We start from the raw sequence: 19,077 nt of genomic DNA, 5'->3' as shown, positions 1-19,077 counted from the left end.
TCTGCTTTTATTTGGCAGGAAACTAATATATTTTTTAAAAAAATGTTCTGCAGTGGTCAACTGGTTTTGACAATAATGGATGCTGGGATGGGATTGGGAGGCACTGTTTTATGGTGGCTCCGGTCCTACCTGACGGACAGGACCCAGAAAGTGGTGCTGGGAGACTACTGCTCGACCCTCTGGCCGTTGGCCTGTGGGGTACCACAAGGTTCCATTCTGTCTCCCATGCTCTTTAACATTTATATGAAACCACTGGGAGAGGTCATCAGGAGATCTGGAGTACGATGTCATCAATATGCTGATGACACTCAGCCTATCTCTCCCTACCACCTGATTGCAGGGAGGGAGTGCTCATCCTAAACCGGTGCCTGGAGGCTGTGAAGGGCTGAATGTGGGCTAACAAACTGAAACTTAATACAGACAAGATGGAAGTACTGCTGGTCAAGGGAAAAACTGCACCAGGGACGGGTTGCAACCTGTTCTGGATGGGGTTGCACTCCCCTTGAAGGAGCAGGTCTGCAGTTTGGGAGTCCTCCTTGATCCTGGCCTGCTGCTTGAATATCAGGTGGCTGCAGTAGACAGGAGTGCTTTTGGCCAACTCAAACTGGTCTACCAGCTGCGTCCATTCCTGGAGGCAGTTGATTTGGCCACAGTAACACATGCATTGGTGACATCGAGGCTTGATTACTGTAACATACTCTATGTGGGGCTGCCTTTGAAAACAGTTCAGAAATTGCAGTTGGTTCAAATGCAGAAGCCAGAATGTTAACTGGAGCACGGTGAAGGGAGCATATCACCCCTGTGCTTTATAGACTCCACTGGCTCCTAATTTGTTTCTAGGCCCAATTCAAAGTGCTGGTTCTGACCTTTAAAGTCTTAAACGGCCTTGGACCAATATACCTGAGGGACTGTTTATGTCCATATGTACCTGCCCGGGATTTAAGATCATCTGCCTCTGGTCTCCCCTGAGTGCCTGGAATATTTATTTATTTATTTATTTGTTAAATTTTTATACCATCCCACTAGCATAGCTCTCTGGGCGGTGCACAACAAAGAAATACAAAAATATACAATAAAATCCCATAATAAAGTACAACAAAAATATAAGAGAGTAAAAAACTAAAAACAGTTACAGCACATGTTAAAACTAGATTAAGTTAAATTAAAATGACTTGGAAAAGAGGAAGGTTTTGACTTGGCGCCGAAAAGATAGTAACGTCGGCGCCAAGCACACCTCATTGGGGAGGCTGTTCCACAGTTCGGGGGCCACCACCGAGAAGGCCCTAGTTCTTGTTACCACCCTCCGAGCTTCTCTATGAGTCGGAACTCGGAGGAGGGCCTTCGATGTAGAACGTAGTGTACGGGCAGGTTCATATCGGGAAAGGCGTTCCAGCAGGTATTGTGGTCCCGCGCCGTATAAGGCTTTATAGGTTAAAACCAGCACTTTGAATCTGGCCCGGAAGCATATTAGAAGCCAGTGCAAGCGAGCCAGAACAGGTGTTATATGTTCGGACTGCTTGGTCCACGTTATCAGTCTGGCCGCCACGTTTTGCACGAGCTGTAGCTTCCAAACTGTCTTTAGAGGCAGCCCTACGTAGAGCGCACTGCAGTAATCCAATTGCGAGGTTACCAGAGCATGTACAACTGATGTGAGGTCCTCCCTGGTCAAGTAGGGACGTAGTTGGGCTACCAACCGAAGTTGGTAGAACGCGTTCTGTGCCACCGAGGCTACTTGAGCCTCAAGTGACAGGGAAGGATCTAAAAAGACTCCCAGACTACGAACCCGTTCCTTTAGGGGGAGTGTAACCCCGTCCAGGACAGGGTGTATATCCACCACCTGATCAGAGAAACCACGCACCAACAGCATCTCAGTCTTGTCTGGATTGAGCCTCAGTTTGTTAGCTCTCATCCAGTCCATTATCGCGGCCAGGCAATGGTCCAGCACATTGACAGCCTCACCTGAAGAAGATGAAAAGGAGAAGTAGAGTTGTGTGTCATCAGCGTACTGATGACAACGCACTCCAAAACTCCTGATGACCGCACCCAACGGCTTCATGTAGATGTTGAAAAGCATGGGAGACAGAACTGACCCCTGTGGGACTCCACATTGGAGAACCCACGGTGTTGAGCAGTGTTCCCCAAGCACTACCTTCTGGAGACGACCCGCCAAGTAGGAGCGGAACCACTGCCAAGCAGTACCACCAACTCCCAACTCCGCGAGCCTCTCCAGAAGGATACCATGGTCGATGGTATCAAAAGCCACTGAGAGATCAAGGAGAATCAACAGAGTTACACTCCCTCCGTCCCTCTCCCGACATAGGTCATCATACAGGGCAACCAAGGCTGTCTCGGTGCCGAAACCAGGCCTAAAACCCGATTGAAATGGAATACAAGATGTTAGACTGACAGGTGTCAGCTCTACACTGTGTCAGCAGTGCCGGTGGGGGGCTGGAAATTCCTGGGTGGTTGGCAGGGAAGCAAAGTCCTTAGCCAGCAGTCTGGTCATAAATCTGCCAGGTCTAGGAGGAGGGGAGCTGATAAGGGCCAGGCTTATCCGAAGCGTACTTGCCGAGTCAGGAGTCCGGAAGTGAGGTCAGTAGAGGTCCGGGATCAAGTGCCAAGGGGTCAGTCCAAAAGAGGGTGCCAGGAAACTAGGAACACACAAGCCACGCCTGACGTTGCAGTCAGCAACAAGCTGCAGCCAAGGTGTGCCTTATAAAGAGCAAGGTTGACAGCAGGTGTGAGTCCTCAGCGTTTGGGCCTGAAGGAGACAGGCCTGCCTCTCTTCTGCCTGACCTTCTGCTGTCTACGTTCTGCAGGTGAGGGGGGAGTATCCTGTTCACTGTCTGTGTCTGGCTGCAGGGCCTCTGCTGTCCCTGGGGTGCTCTGCAGCTGAGGGGCAGAAGGAGCTGGATTCTCAGGAGGCTCCTCCGTGTCTCCTGCTGCTCCTGGGTCTGCTGCTGTTACTCCCAAGTCATCCTCATCTGAGGAGTCCTCTGACGGGGCCATGACAACAGGCATGCGGGAAAGAGCTTTTTCAGCTGTGGCTTCCCAAGAAGTCTGCTCTGCTCTCTCCTTGTTGGTTTTCTGGAGACTTCTGAAAACGATCTTGTTCCGGAGAGCCTTTGGGAGGGACTGAAGGTAGAGCCTGACACTGATTTTATGCCTTCTACGTTAAATTTTACCTTTGTAGTCCCTTTAGTACCACTCTCTCTATATATGTATGTGTGTGTGTATATATATATATATATATATATATAGTATTTTATGTATTTTAATTGTATTTTATGTATTTTAATTTATTTTAATGTTTTTGTGATTTTACTGTTTACAATTTTATTATGTACGTGTTTGATTTTATTTTTGTAAGCCGCCCTAAGTGCTCTAATATAGGGTAGAAGGGTGGGATAGAAATATTTTAAAATAAAAATAAATAAATAAATGTCCCTTAACCAGGATCTCTAAGCAGGTAAGTAGGAATGATCTTGTCACTTCAGCTGGACCTGGAAACACCCTCATTTAGCTAAGATTTCTATCTTAATTTCTAATCAGAGATTTTTTTTGTTTGAATGGCAAGCTCCAAGCAAGTGTGGTTGAGGCTTAATGTACCATGCTTAATGATATCACCAGGGCCCGCCCCATGACATCACCAGGGCCCACCCCCATGACATCACTAGGATCCGCCTCTGAAATCTCAGGGTTTGGGATGCTTCTGACCTGGCAACCCTAGTACAGATGCACCTATGGGGAGGGGAGGACAAAAAACCCTCTTGTTCTGAGGGTCCTTGGAGGGAGCTGGGCTTCTCCCCATCTAGTATTTAGGAAGTACAACCTTGCCTTTTTAGGGGATACAGCCTACATGAACCCTCTATAATTTTAGGGAGTGCAGTCTATCTTTCTACCACTATGCAAATCAATGGAAGTACTAAAGGGTCCTTGCTGGACCTCCCCCCCTTGCTATTTTCCTAACTGAAATCTGAGAAATGAATTAACGAAATCGAGTTTAACAAAACACAAAAGAAGGTTTTCTGAAAAAATATGCAAATAATTTTAAATATAAAAAAGCAAATTCTTTCCCAGGGCACAGCCCTATAAATAACTATTCTGTTGGTGAGGCAAAGCCCAAACTTTGGAGATCCAGATTTGCTGCTGAGAATCAGAAAGTCCTCTGTAACAGCCTAGAAGGCAGGTTACAAGTACAGAAAGCTAAAGTGAGAGGAAGGTATCTTGGACAACCCCACTATTACCACCACTCTGCATCTGCTCAGGAAACCATGGAAACAGAGATTATAAATAGATTTACGTAGATCTACCTACCAACATGGTATGGTATTAAGCAGCAACTGCGTGGCTTATTCATGCTTATTGGAATCCACCTTTAAAGTCATTTATTTTATGTCAGAAGCACATGGATGCACCTCGGCACTGAATCCTTGGAAACTTGCTGTCTTGGGAGAGAACTAGTCAGTTCTAGTATTTTGCCCTACTTATGCTTTCACTCCAGCGGAGAGACATTACAATTCTTAGGTCGGTTTTCCCCAAAAGACACCTGATATGACTCAAAAAAGTAAACCAACAGATTTTAAACATAAAGGGGAAAAAGCCTCTTATAGAACTGGAAACTTCCTTGGTAAAACTAGTTTTGGGAAGGGTGCTCGTAGTTACCAGTTTTTCCTGATGTTTACAGGGAGAATGAGAACTACATTATGCCTGTGTTAAGGAAAATTATTGCAGTTTGGTAGTTGTGTTACTATAATATGACCTTTTAATTTTGAAGTTAACAAAGTAGACCCTCAACATGAGCCTACATATTATGGACAAGTAACTGGTGACAAGTAACTTTAATCTATTGTTTTACAATCACACTTTGAATACAGAACTAAAACTGAACAGTAATCCATGGGAATGTGATATACAGTGATATAACAGTCTCAAAACAACAGTATTAAAATACATTCTAAATTAATTCCATACTAAAATATTTATGTATATTACATTTTTATCCCACTCTTCCTCCAGAAGAAGACCAGGGCAGCAATAAGAGATGTAATGCCTAAAGTCAATAAGTTTAAACATTAAATAAATGTAAAAAAAAAGATTTAACACACACACACACACTCCAAATATCATGTTAGCCATGTAGGACTCACAGCTTTTTTTTTATTCCGGGAGAACTCCTGTGCTTTTGATAGCTGTATGGCAAGCAAAACTTAAAATACACACAACAGGTGCAGCTTTACCTGGCATGGGAATACAGTGGTGGGTAAAGGTTCAGCTTACTGAATTTCAATCTGTCACACAACTGTTAAAAGCAAAGGAACTCTGCCAGAAAGAAAACAAAGTGGCAGCTTTCTCTTAATAATCAGCTTGCAACCAGGAAAAAGTATGGTGACCAATCTGTTCAGCTTTTGTTTTCTGCATTTGTACTTCAGCAATAAGAAGCTATTCTTTGTTAATTATCATATTGTCTGCAACCATGCATGTCACTTGCAGGTGTGTATGTTAGGTTTTTAGAATTTGACTGGTACCTGCTGATATAGCAGGAAACCATTGCTAGATGGGTATGAATGGGAATTAAGCAGGTGCCATTGAGCAGAGAAGAAATAAGACCCGTTAAGGTCAAACAGGAGGCAAAGGAAAGAGCACAAAATCCTTGGTACCAGCAACAGATACCACAAACATCATCATCATTAATTAAATTTATATCCCACCCTTCCTCCCAGAAGGAGCCCAGGCAGCAAACATAAACACTAAAAACACTTTAAAACATCTTAAAAACAAAACACTTTAAAACACAGTAAAAGAAAACATCTTTAAAACATTTTTTTTTTAAACAGCTTTGAAAAATCTTAAAACACAATTCCAATATAAATGCAGACTGGGATAAGGTCCCTACTTAGGGTTGCCAGGTTCATGGCCTGAGACTGATCCTGTATCTTTAGGAGAAGAGAAAGTCAGCCAAGTGCAGGTGTTCTTGCAACCCAGTAATGGGAAAAACCACAAGGTGGAATTCTCCCTTCCCCCTGCACAACTTTTAAAGATACAGAAGACTTCTTGGAGGCCGGGCCTGGCAACCAAGAGGTCTTCTGTATCTTTAAAAGTTGTGCAGGGGGAAGGGAGAATTCCACCTTGTGGTTTTTCCCATTACAGCGTTGCAAGAACACCTGCACTTGGCTGACTTTCTCTTCTCCTAAAGATACAGGATCAGTCTCAGGCCACGAACCTGGCAACCCTATCCCTACTTAAAAGGCTTGTTGAAAGAGGAAGGTCTTCAGTAGGTGCCAAAAAGATAGCAGAGATGATGCATACCTAATATTTAAGGGGAAGGAATTCCAAAGGGTAGGTGCCACTACACTAAAGGTCTGCTTTCTATGTTGTACAGAATGGACCTCCTGATAGATGGTATCTCCAGGAGGCCTTCATCTGCAGAGTGCAGTGATTGACTGGGTATATAAGGGGTAAGATGATCTATCAGGTATCCTGGTCCCAAGCTGCACAGAGCTTTGTACACCAAAACCAGAACCTTGAACTTGGCCTAGTAGCTGATGGGCATCAGCATCTTTTTTAAGCTAAGGGATTTCTAGCTTTGGCATGCATACATAATCCATTTAATTGCTTATGACAGCAGTTACCCAGTGCGTAGAGCCTGCTTTCCTTTCATTAATTCCTTTTATTAACTCGGTTAAATAATTGTTTAACACCAGTTAAACCATTAGCCAGCCTTGTTGTGCCATTATTCCCTCAAGCCTTGTGCCTTTAACTATTGCATGATAACCAGACCATCAATGGGTGCAAGGTTTTCCCAGCATAGGAAAACACTGCATCTGTTGAAGATCTGTCAGGCATGCTAAAGGCAAAATGCCTCTGCTAGAAGAAAAAATAGTGGCAACCCAATTAGAATTATTTTAAAAGATACTCTGTGTGTGTGTGTCATTGGTAGATTAATAAACTAACTTTCTTTTTTAATATCTTTAAAAAGGCTATCAGTTTAAACAGATTAATGAGCTAACAGAATAATGATTAACAGGTGGAGCTGGTAATTAAGGTTACACTTTTTTTGCAGTGGAGATTGTAGTATCTTACTATAATATGGAATAGGGGGAAAACCCACACCAATTGTGGCATTTTCATCTGATAATATTTTTGTTTTTTATGTTGTATGTTCCTTCAGTATCTCAAAGATACTGGGTTTGGTAGCATCATCAAGCTGGAGCTGTCTTGTAGGCTTTTTGGTCCCACCACCACCTCCTCAATGTAGAAAATCGAGAGCTAGAGCATTACCTACAGATAGTTGCCCAGCCCGTTGGAAGACCTCCAGGGAGGGAGAGCCCCCCTCCAGGTAATTGTTTCCCTTGTTGAAATGCTCTTAGTGTTAAGACATTGTCCTCCAAATGTTCAACCTAAATTTACCCTCCTATAACTAAAACCATGAGATCTAGTTGTGGCAGCAGAAAACAAGTCCTCTAGCTTCTCTTGAGGATTCATGCCATTTTAAATGAGCAAGACTATGTCTGGGGCTCGGGGAGTGTTTTAAGAACTGCTCCTTAGTGGTATTTAAGGTTGTAGTGCTAATTCTTCCATGAACAGCCTAGTTGCCCATATAGAGACATTTCTGCGATCATTACTCAAAAACCACTAACCTTCATTCAGCCCTCCTTTGATTTTGCTGATAGATAAATGTTACTGGAATTTATGAGCATGTGAAATGGGGTGGGAGGATGAATAGGTGTCACAACTGAAACTGTTAAACAGTGTTAATAACTACAGCAACATATCATTACGATTTCTCCCCTGTCATACATTATGGTAACAGGAAAATCGACTAGTTAAAAGGCAGATATTTTACCTTTAATAGGTTGACAGCTCTGCTTTTTAGCTCCCCGCTGTCTTCTCTAAGAATAATATTCACAGATATGCTATCAAGTATATGAAAATCACAGTTGCATAGGAAGGGTGGCATTCTACAATCTGCTAAAGTTTCACAGCAGAATCATCTCCAAGAAATTCTCTTTGTTTGTATTTACTTATACTCATTGTGGACCCCACCATCATCATTATTACTGCTTAATGCCAATATTGGCTTCTAAGCAGTTTATACTTTGTATTACTAGGTACACAAACATGAAAACAATCATCCGTCATGAAAACAGACAATAAAATAATCCCATTAAAACAACACTGCAACAGGAGGCTGAGAAATCAAGGGAATGCCTGTGGAAACAGGCAGAGTGAAGTAGTAACCTTAGGCAAGAGATTTTGGATCGCCATTTATGAGCACCAAAGTGCCAAGTTTGAGCATCACAATTCCCTCCGTTCCCAGTTCTAACAGTATAACCAAAACTACACCACCTATGCCTACAAGGGAGGTATCAGCAGACTCAGAATCCCCCTGAGGTTTGCAAGGCTACAAACTTTTTTTTTAAAGCAAAAAATCCTGAAGAGCCGGGGAACCCTAATAAACAGCACAAATGAAAAAGTCAATGGCTACAGAATGCTGGCTGAGAGAGAAAAACTGAAACTGGGGGGGGGGCAAAGGCTGACAGAGGAGGAGAGAGGAAGAGACACACAGAGAATGATCTTGTTGTCTGTAGTTATTTCCAGGTTAATACTGAAATACTATTTTTAATTGTCCCCAGGGGACAGAAGGGAACAGCTGCCCATTGAAACAGGTGGCATCTGCCCTCCAAAAGAAGAACCCCAAATGGAGGAAAAACAACCCAGAAAGCAGGACAATTTTTTTAAAAAAGCCAGAAGAACTGAGCATGCTCAGTAGGCGCAGAATGCTGATTAACCATTGTGGCCAGGGGCAGGAAAACTAGGCAGGAGGAAAGGAATAGCTAGAACTCTGAACAGATGCATGCAATGCTGCAATGTTTTGTTTCAGTGCCCCACCTGCTTAATTAGATATGGAGAATACCAGAGGGTCTCAGGTCCCTCCCCCTTCCTCAGTCTTTAGAAATTAAATGTCTGGGATGGATGGGAAAGGAGACAGATAAAGGCTCTATTTGACCTTTCATCCTTTCATGCCAAATTATAATATTGGACTGTTAATTAATACCTCAGTTGTATGCCATCAAGCAAGACTGGCATTCAGACATGACAAAAAAAAAAAGGCAAAGTGAGAAAATAGACCCGGTGTGAAATAATTGTTACAGTGTCACTCAGCCATGAATGTCACCGGTGGCCTTGGACCAGTTACTGTATAACTTACCTCACAAGGTTGTTGTGAAGCTAAAATAGCAAGTGCTATTGCTACCCCATATTCTTGTAGGAAAAGTGAAATATAAGATTATTAATGTAATAAATAAAAGAGAAACCATGCCAAGGACAAAACTACTTTGTGATGCTCAGTTGCGTGTACTGTAGTTTCTCCAGGCAGGGGTGTAGTTGTCCAAGGTTGCAGGGGGTCATAGACACTTTAATCATTTGAAAGCAGTGTCCCAATGCATGAGCAAATCAACATGAAAGGGGAGGATGTTAGCCACTGAGAAGAGTCTTCTCACTTGGGTAACAATAGACTTCCTTGTCCTTTTGTGCTGATTAGAGCCAATCAGAATGAAAGGAGGTGAATAAGTCACTAAAAAGTATCTTCTCAGAAGCTAACAAACACCTTCCCTTTCATGCTAGTTGGCTCCTAGGATAAGTGAGAAGTGAACTTCATGGAAAAATATCTTGGTTTCCCAAATCCCAATCCCACACTTGCCTTCATTTTGGAATTCTTAAAATCAAAACATTTCTGGCTACATTTAGCCCCCAGAGGGAAAGAGATTGAGAAGGGGGAGGGAAACATATCCACACAGCAGTTTTATTCTGGATCTATAATGCTGTGATTGCAGACGAGACAGTGACTCCTGGGGGCATGGCTGTGACTATCATGAAGGGACCCTGTACTTCTGAAATTGCCACTGTACTCCTGCCTCCTGCCCTGATATTTTCTTCATTCTGTAGTGAAAGAATGATAAGGGTGAAGCGAAACTTTTTTGCTCACATGGTTTCCCTACTAAAATTGCCCTGAAAGGTACTTTTGATCAAACCAAGGGAAAATAACTGCATCTCCTCTTCTCTGGTACCCTGGAAAAGCAATGCCCCTATTTTGGCTTTTGGAGAGTCATTGGGATGCCTTTTAATATATGCGCCCAAGACTTTTCCCCAGGTTTTTCACCCACCTTCCACCATGTAAATACATGCCCATAGAAACGTATGCTGGTACATTGGCTCTCTCCCACAACAGAGAGTAAAATATGTTTGAATTGTAACGATACTGTAATAAGCACCAGCAGGTTCATTGTGAGATTAAGCATTTTGTTAAACGTTGTTCAGGTAAAAGTGCCACCAACAGCACTCACATGTCATTATGGCCAGTTTACTAACACACACTGCTTCAAAACCCAGAGTAGGAGTGGCTATTGCAGAGTCAAGGACTACATAGTATAGGAAGTAAAGGGAGATTTCGGTAATGTGTTATATGTGCAGGAGGCCTTCAGGCAGGGAGAACAGGAGTATTACAACTTACAAACGCATGAAGAGTTTCCCCGGATATGTCTTTAACATTTACATAATGCTTTAGAGCAGAGCTTGGAAAAGTTACTTTTTTGAACTACAGCTCCCATCAGCCCCAGCCAGCGCCATGCTCTGCTTTAGAGATACTGTCCAAAAGGACTATTCCAATTTACAGGAAGGATTTAGTAAAGCTGGTTTATACTCAGTACTATTTGCTGCTTCCGAATAATGTGGGTGTGAAAGCCAGACTCCACATAGCAGTGAGGCAAATTAGTTTAGGAATGGTTTATAAGTGTTTTGCTAAAGACATGGAACAGTTGTATTTACCTCCCTGATCAAATATTTGCTATTCTTTTTTTAAGTGCTCCAGGAACACATGACGTAACTCAACATCTCTCACATTTACCTTTTTAAGATACTCAATACTGGATTTTCAGGACGCACCCAGTGTATGCACAACCATTATTTAAAATAAAAGTAAGGCCGCAATAAAAGGGCTCTACCATTTTTCAAGTTGGTGGCCACTCCTTACCTGTACTGGCTATGTAACAAGCAAACAATAGTAGTAATCATGTGCATTTCCTTAACTAGATGTACCAAAATAGCTATGCAAAGTATTACCATTAGTCACTACTGGGTCTTCTGATAGTGCTAAACATACAAGGACCATTCAGCTAAGCACATATTTTCCTATACTTTTCAGTGGGAAACTTTTTTTGTAATTTTAAAAAACCTGTATTAAAAAAAATCACACGATACAAGCCAAACAGAATAAATGCATAGCGAAACGTAACATAGACCAGGGCTGGGGAAATATCCTACCAAAACAGGAGCAATGTAGTAAAAAAAACAAAGACTAGAAAGCATGAAGCATGCTTGGGGGAGGAGGGAAGAGAAAAGAGAGACATGCAAAAGAAATAAATGTGGGATCGGTCATCAGGAATGCCGGCACTGTCTATCCATGAGCTTGTCTGGTCATACAAAAGGCCCTCAAATGGCAGCATAGTCAAATCGGTCCACCTCACCACTAGTCTTCTTGAGATGGTGGGTTAGTTTTTTTTCAGAAACAGTGATAAAAAAGGCCTTCCTGAACCAGATGTCCAATGTAATTGTAGAGGCATCCTTCCAGCCCTGGGCCACAGTCAGGCATGCAGTGGTCAACAAGTGAACAATTAAAGTTTTACAAGGTAGTTTATTTATTTCTTGCTGATATACCCCACCTTACTTTCATCACAGAAACCCAAGGCGGCATACATGTGTTTCCCAGGAAGTCACCTATCCCGGCACTGACCAGACCTGCTTAGCTTCAGCAAGGTGATGGCCTCAGGTGCATTCAGACCATATGTTGGGACCAGGCTATTGTTCAAAGTTAAAGCAAAAATTGAAAGCAGACACAGTCTAGGCTCTAGGTACACTTCTCACCCAATGATCAGTCCAATCTCCTTGATCATCAGGTCCCCAAAAGCAAAGATACATTTACAACTCCAAATCATATGATAATATTAAATGGGAAACATTTAAGCACATTTGTAACTCTCTCATTGACATGAATGGCATTCCAAAGTGTTTAACTTTAGCCGGCCCATGCTGTAACACAGGGGTAGCTAACCTGTGGTCCTCCAAATATTGTTAGACTTCTAACTCCCATCAGCCCCAGCCAGGATGGCCATTTGTCTGGGATGATAGGAGTTGTAGTCCAACAACATCTGGAGGTTAGTCACCCTTGCCATAACTGATCTATTTCATGTAGTACAATCCGATGCATGAAGTATATCCCAATGTATTCAATAGGGCTTACTCTGAAGTTGGTGTGCTTAAGGAAACAGCCTTAGTCGCTTTTAAATAATCTTTTATAAGTAATCTATGAAGATAAGATCACATTCCATGAGAAATAACATCTACTAAATTATAAGAACACCCAGAAAATATGAGAAAATCAAGAACTCATCCAAACCACATCTCAATAAATAAAAGCTGTCTGAAATAAAAGATGCCTTGACCTGGTTGCAAGTTGGATTGCCCTAAGAAACATGATGAGGAACATTTGTGCCACCATAGAAAATCATGATTAGGAACTAGAGCTCATCATCCTCCTGATGCTTTTTGTTCTGAAGAATTTTTACAATGACTTTCCTCATAACCATGGCTTACATAAACAACAAACTAAGGACCGTGGTGGGCTAAGACACCTTGGGGACAAATACAGTACACATCTGCACACATACAGTAGACTGCAATCTGCTCCTGAGTTCAGACAACTGGTTTTAACACATGGAACTTCACTAAAGTAGATATGTATGGGCCTGCCTGAATTTTCTGCACATCTAGTCCAATAAATATAAGTTTCAGGAACGTTAAGAACTGACTTGCTGGATCTGACTAAGTCTATTTAAATTAACAGACATTGTCAATCACACTCAGACAGTAACAGACCTAATTCGAGTTTGACTACAAATATGTCTGACATAATACAGATGGTTCTGCAAAGGATTATTGATCACTACACTGCTGAAAATTTGACCCAGTACATTAACTGCTTTGTATGGAGCCAACATGCCCATATAGTTTATTAAATGAGGACAGCAACACTTACTTTTTAAAGTATTGCAAGCTTGGAGAAGAAGCTTGTTAGAACCACTAGAAATGCATTATGTAGTTAAGTTTTGAAGGAAACCCCTAAAATCTTTCCATCCCCAATAGGATAAAGAAATACTTTTATGTAACCATCTGCAATGCTTCCTGCAGACCCATATATGTGCTAAGTTTCTCTAAATCTCCAATGGAAATAACTGATGGAACAATAAATGCTAGGATTGTCAAACACAGCAACTAACAATATCAGGGAGTGGATCATGGCAAAACACCACCTATGCCATCATGTTCTAGAACAAACCTGGCCACTCCATCCCAAAGTAACAACTTCCAGAGTTGTTGACTTGATTGTTGTTTTTGTTGCAGCAAAGCTAAGAGTTTTGTGACACCTTAAATACTAACACATTTACTATAGCATAAGTTTTCATTGACTAATGTCTAATGGAGAATTCAAGTCCATGAAAGCTGTTGCCATAACAAATGTGTTAGTCTCTAGATTCTGACATTTTTCCATTCCAAAAGTGGGCATAACAAAAGCGATCTCCTACCACATCAAATGAAAGGAGTTAACTGAGATGTACCCTTCACTAATTTAACCCTGAGTCCCCAAGGCTCCAAGTAGAGGGCTTCCAAAAGGTGATCAGGCTTGGTTTTGGGCAAGCAAATCATGGAAAGGAGTTCCATAACTGGGGTAGGAAGATAAGGAGACAGAGAATTCCTGAAGTTATGGAACACCTGGTGGAGAAGGTGGGAGAGTCTCACTTTCTCCCAATATTGTCCCCTTTCACATGACGTGTAGAGGTCAACAGTAGCAACTTGAGCCAATTATTGCCCAAGTCAGAGACAGTTCACATTTGTACATGCATGTGATACATTTTTTCAGACTTTAGGTTTACCCATTCTTCTACCTTTCCTTCTCCCCAATTGCCAGCTTCTACAGCTTGCTTCTTGTCCGAGACCCTTTCACACGTTCTATGGTAGGAACCCCAGGTTTGCTGTCAAGTGTTCACTCAGCCAGGAGCCTCATCTAATCCCAGCTTCCTAACAAGCATGTCTGTAGGACACACAAGTTTGCAAGCATGTATTCATTATGTTCACTTTTTTTTAAGTTACGTTGTATGAAGGGTAGCTGTGACTAACTTGCTCTCATGGGTTTAAGGGAAATTAGTCCTGGCTAACTTCAGTGGAACTGGAGTCAATGTGTGAAGCAACTTCCCATTCAACCTGGTGCAACCCCAGCCTTTAGAGAGACCTGTGCCAAATATGTTTAAAGTCCTTTCTCCAAGCAATTTCCACAGATTCCCTCCCCATCTCCATTTAAAGACAGGTATTTATTTACCTGATATTATGCCCATTAGTTTTAATTTGCAAACTGGTCATTGAGATATCACAAAGATCACTGGAAACAGGTTTATTTTAACATATTACCACCACCACCAGGGTAAATCCAGTTAAAAAGGGCGAAGGGAATATAGGCTAGCATTCTGATACCAAGAATGTGCTGTGGGTGCTGCAAAAAACCTCGCATGCATAAACAAAACTGACCCTACAATACACTGGAAGCACCCCTTTCATTCTACCCCAGCCCATCAGTTAAATTAATAAACAAGACGTTTCAGAAAGTTTGGGGCCACTGGTACCTGTGCCTGGAAGAATGCATTTGCTCATTTTCCATTAGAAACAAACAGCACTTCTTGCAGTAACAGGTGAAACCCTAGTAGGTTTCAATATGAAGGGAGGATCGCAGTCATCATGCTAGCATCATGCCAGGCGCCCCAGTTTAAAAAGTCTCTCGCGGAAATTGACAAAAGCTTTAACAGAGAGAGGAACTTCTCCTACCTGCAGCTTTTGTTCTGTTCGGACAGCCAAGCCGGTTGCTGATTAGGATCGCCCATAGCTTAAGCCCAGCTTCTGCATTTGAATGCTAAATATGTTACAACAAATGCCTCCTTTAGCAGGAAAGTATTTGCATGACCTCTTAATGAGAGACACTGTCGTTAGTGTCATTGGGTACCCGGGAGTCACGTGCCCGCCGATGAAAATAAAACCCTTTAAAGTTTACATTTAAGACTTCATAGACTCCGTAACCCTTTACCTGCGAGCTAGATGGAAAACCTGCCAAACCTCATTGCTCCTGCAGCGTTTTTTTAAAAAAAGCAAACAAAACTAAAACAGCCCACGTGATGGCTTTAATACACAATGGATATTTTTGTAGCAGTCCAAGCAGGTTCTTGTGACTGTGTTGTTGCGTGTCCTCCTTACTCTGTTCCCTCTAAAAGTCAAAGAACAGGCGGGCAGCCCTCTTCCTGTTGAGTGAATCATGTAACTCAGGAATTACAATCGCTACAGTTCTTGCTAGTGCCATATGGAAACGAAGGTTGCTGTCCTACACCCATTTACCTGTCAGCTCCATCAAGTTCAATGAGACTTCCGTGTAGACATGTATTGGATCGCATTGTCAGAAGCTTATTCTGCATATTTTCCTTGAAAATAATGCCATCGGGATTGTTTACATGCAATCCTGGAACAACTCAGACGTGTTATTTCTACTGACAGTGAGTAGGGTTGTCAACTGACCAAAACAAAACACCAGTCTGAAAAGACTCTTCTGACGTCTATCAGCATATTGGTGTGCAGACAAGCATATTGTGAAGCTTGTCACAGCATACTATACCGATGAAAATAACCATCTGTGAATGTCTGCACATCAAACTGCTGTTAAAGACATAGCTACAGAGGGTGACGGAAGTGTTGGCAACCCTTGTGAGAAGCAAAGACTGGCCTTCACAGCCTAAGTTTACCATTGATTAATCTGTAAAATACGTTCCATTGATTTCAGTCACAGACTTACTTCCAAAGTAAGGACTGTAGCTTTGAAGAGAAACAAACACTAAATGACCCAGGCTGAATGGGTCTCACATGAAACTAGACTTGTCTGAAGTGCCTTTGTATATCCTTTTGGCATGAGTCTTGCATGAGTTGTTGCCAAAATTTGGGTGCTAGTTCTGGCCAAAATCATGCAAATCCCTCATGCACCGGATCCCTTCAAGTTTAAGTGCACAGTCACTGCATGGAGCAAAGAAAATGCAGACTACGACATTAGAATAGAAAAGGGCTACTGGGCTGCAAAATTGCAAATCACAGTCATTCTGCCTTTCTTCCCATTGAGGAAGGCTAAGGACATTTTCCACACATGAGACTTAGAGCAACTATTGTTTTAATTGAGTTTATAATGCAAATGTAAAACCTATAGTGATCAGAATGCTGCTCTGCATAACAAATGCCATGTCTCTGCTTTTTCTTCCATGAGATTAGATGTTGACATAATTAGCACCAATTCTGCATATTTTCTCCAGTTTTTTTCCATTTTTATAGTGCTTTTATAGTGTTTTCCCATGTTTCTAGAAATACAGCGGTTCCTCAGTTTGTAAGGGATTACTCAATGAGAGCCAAACTGCACATTATATATGCATGTTTAAAAGTGTGCTTAAATTGGCCACTTTTGTTTTGAAGAAAAAGAGAACATGTCCTCCAAATCCAGATTGGGACTCCATGTCAGTGTCCTGCTAAAAATAATCCCCACTGGCTGGTATTTGCCCTTGAAGATGCTGTTACTGCAAACACCTTCAGAAACAAATATCAGGTAGGATTATTTGGCATGCAGTCCCAATCTGGATTAAGGCTGCACAGCTTTGTCTTCAAAATAAAAATGACCAATTAAACATGGTGGTTTTTTTTTAAAAAAAACTTGAATAATGTAACATGTAGTTTGGTACGTAATGAGTAATCGCTCACAAACTGAGGAACCACTGCATTTCTAGAAAAGCCTTTTAAGTAGACATAGATGAAAGAACATGGAGAAAAATTATAGAATCCAAATATGTAGAGTGGCACTGAGAATACAAGTAATGGCAGAAAAGTGCTACCCAAAGATTGTCGTCATCAATCTTTTCCTGCAGGACAAAGATGCAAAGGAGCGTTGTATTTTAGGGCACTAAACTCTAACCCAGACAGCTGGTATAGCACAGTGGGGAGGACAGCCTGGCTGGAGTCCAGAGTCTGTGAGTTCAAATCCCCGCTCGTGTCTCCTGGGTGTCAAGGGCCAGCTAAGGATCACTCCCACAGTGAGTGGCTCAGGGGTTATGTGCCCTGGCACCTGTGCAGCCTTGGGCAAGCTGCAGAGTCCCAAGGAGCCCAGTTGCCCCCCAGCTGGCAGTTGCGGACAAGGAAGGGGCTGGCTTGTGCAGCTGTGGCAAGCTGAGCAGGCCCTAGCCAGCTGGGGAGGACTAGCCTCAGAGGGAGGCAAAGGTTGCTATAAGTTGGGATCGACTTGAAGGCAGTCCATTTCCATTTCAAACTCTAACCCAAAAGGTGTGACCAGCAACCAAACTGATAGTGCCCTAGAATTTGCTCCAGAAACCTCTAGAAATACACAGTGATTTTACAGCATATGTGCTGAGGCTTTTACACAGAAAAATTGAAATGAAAAGAATTCATTGGGAGGAAGTTTGGAAACTTCTGGGATAACAAGGTATGGTTCAGATACATGGCATCAGGAGTTGATTTTGGAAAGCTGGCTCATCCTCAAATTCAGTGGCTCACTCTCATCCAGAAAATAGGAATAGGAGTAACCTATGCCAAAGGGCTGTTCTTTGAGGATGAATAAAGGAGTGCTAGAATAGAGACACAGTCACTGTTGTGCCAGTTCCAGTGCATCTCCACCTCTCGTCTGAAAATGGGGCACATGATGCTAGTCAAACTCTGACCCTTTTTACTGTAAAATGTGGTGGGATCAGCTTGAGCGCATATGTTTTTTTAAAGTATGCTTTTTAAAGAGATTTTGCAACTGATCAGCAGAGCAGGTGTGGCCAATGGAAAAGCTTTGCATAGGTTACTCCTATTCCTATTTTCTGGATGAGAGTCAGCCACTGAATTTGTGAATAAGGCAGCTTTCCAAAATCAACTCCTGATGCCATTTATATGCCAATGCTATCCTTTGGGATAATATTATAATGTAACTAATTTAGTTGTGAGAATTTGTAAGTTTCTACAAATATTCTAGTTGTCTGGGTTCCACTTATTACATCTTTGATGAATGAAGAGAATGGGAATCATGCCAAACTGTGGAAGATAAAACGCTATTAAAGTTTCCTCTTGTATTCCGTTATATGTATTGGCTGTGATAGAGACCTTCACAATAGAAGGGTGAGTAGAATTTTACATCTGGTTTTCTCCTCTATATGAAAATACAGAATATTTGGAGTGTTACAGCTATTGTGAATTTGGAAATTGACTTCCATAGCAGGTAAGCTCTTGCATGTGTGACATCACTGAAATTGATATGACAGGTGTCTATGGCAGAAAACTGCAAGAAAGACAACTGCGCCATCTAGCTGCAATATCTTACTTTTCCCTTTCTTATAGAAATATTTAACACAAGCTGAAGAAAGTAGAAATGGTTTGACATATGGCGACCCTATGAATGGAGTTTTCATGGTAAGCGGTATTCAGAGGGAGTTTAGCATTGCCTTCCTCTGAGGCTGAGAGGCAGTGACTGGCCCAAGGTCACCCAGTGAGCTTCATGGCTATGTGGGGATTCAAACCCTGGTCTCCGAGGTCACAGTCCAACACCTTAACCACTACACCACACTGGTTCAAGCTGATAGTAGCAGGTAATTTATTAGCTCTCCATTGAAATGGGGGAACAAAATTACAATTCTGGCCACAGTAACAATTCTCAGATGTACGCCGAAGGTGGGCAACTTGTTGTGACCCACATCTTCATTGTATCTCTTCACATGTAATTTTACCACAATTTCATGTTCTGCTTACCCTCAATACCCATTGCCATCAGCCTGGTCTTAAGTCTGCCATGACCTATTTCTGCTTTACAATCCACTTTATGAAGCAGGAAGTTCACATCAATGCTCCAGTGGCCTTAGCCAATCCACCAGCAGCTCTTGCCAAAACAGGCACAATAGCACG

General features: G+C 42.1%; 1 protein-coding gene across 3 annotated transcripts in view; it reads right to left on the bottom strand.

Annotated features, from left to right (window-relative positions):
* The window catches only part of C9H4orf19 (chromosome 9 C4orf19 homolog), a 55,390-nt gene extending 40,135 nt beyond the window's left edge, over nt 1–15,255 (bottom strand). For 2 of the 3 annotated variants that reach the window (XM_061584604.1, XM_061584606.1), the window contains exon 1: nt 14,932–15,176. The gene's annotated coding sequence lies outside the window, so the exon portion shown is untranslated. The other variant, XM_061584605.1, reaches the window with a different exon arrangement.
* Between the last annotated feature and the right edge of the window lie 3,822 nt (nt 15,256–19,077).

This window comes from Rhineura floridana, chromosome 9 (assembly GCF_030035675.1).
Source record: "Rhineura floridana isolate rRhiFlo1 chromosome 9, rRhiFlo1.hap2, whole genome shotgun sequence".
NCBI classification, from domain to species: Eukaryota; Metazoa; Chordata; class Lepidosauria; order Squamata; family Rhineuridae; genus Rhineura; species Rhineura floridana.
The sequence above is the reverse complement of the archived record's forward strand: the minus strand, read 5'-3'. Positions and strand labels throughout refer to the sequence as shown.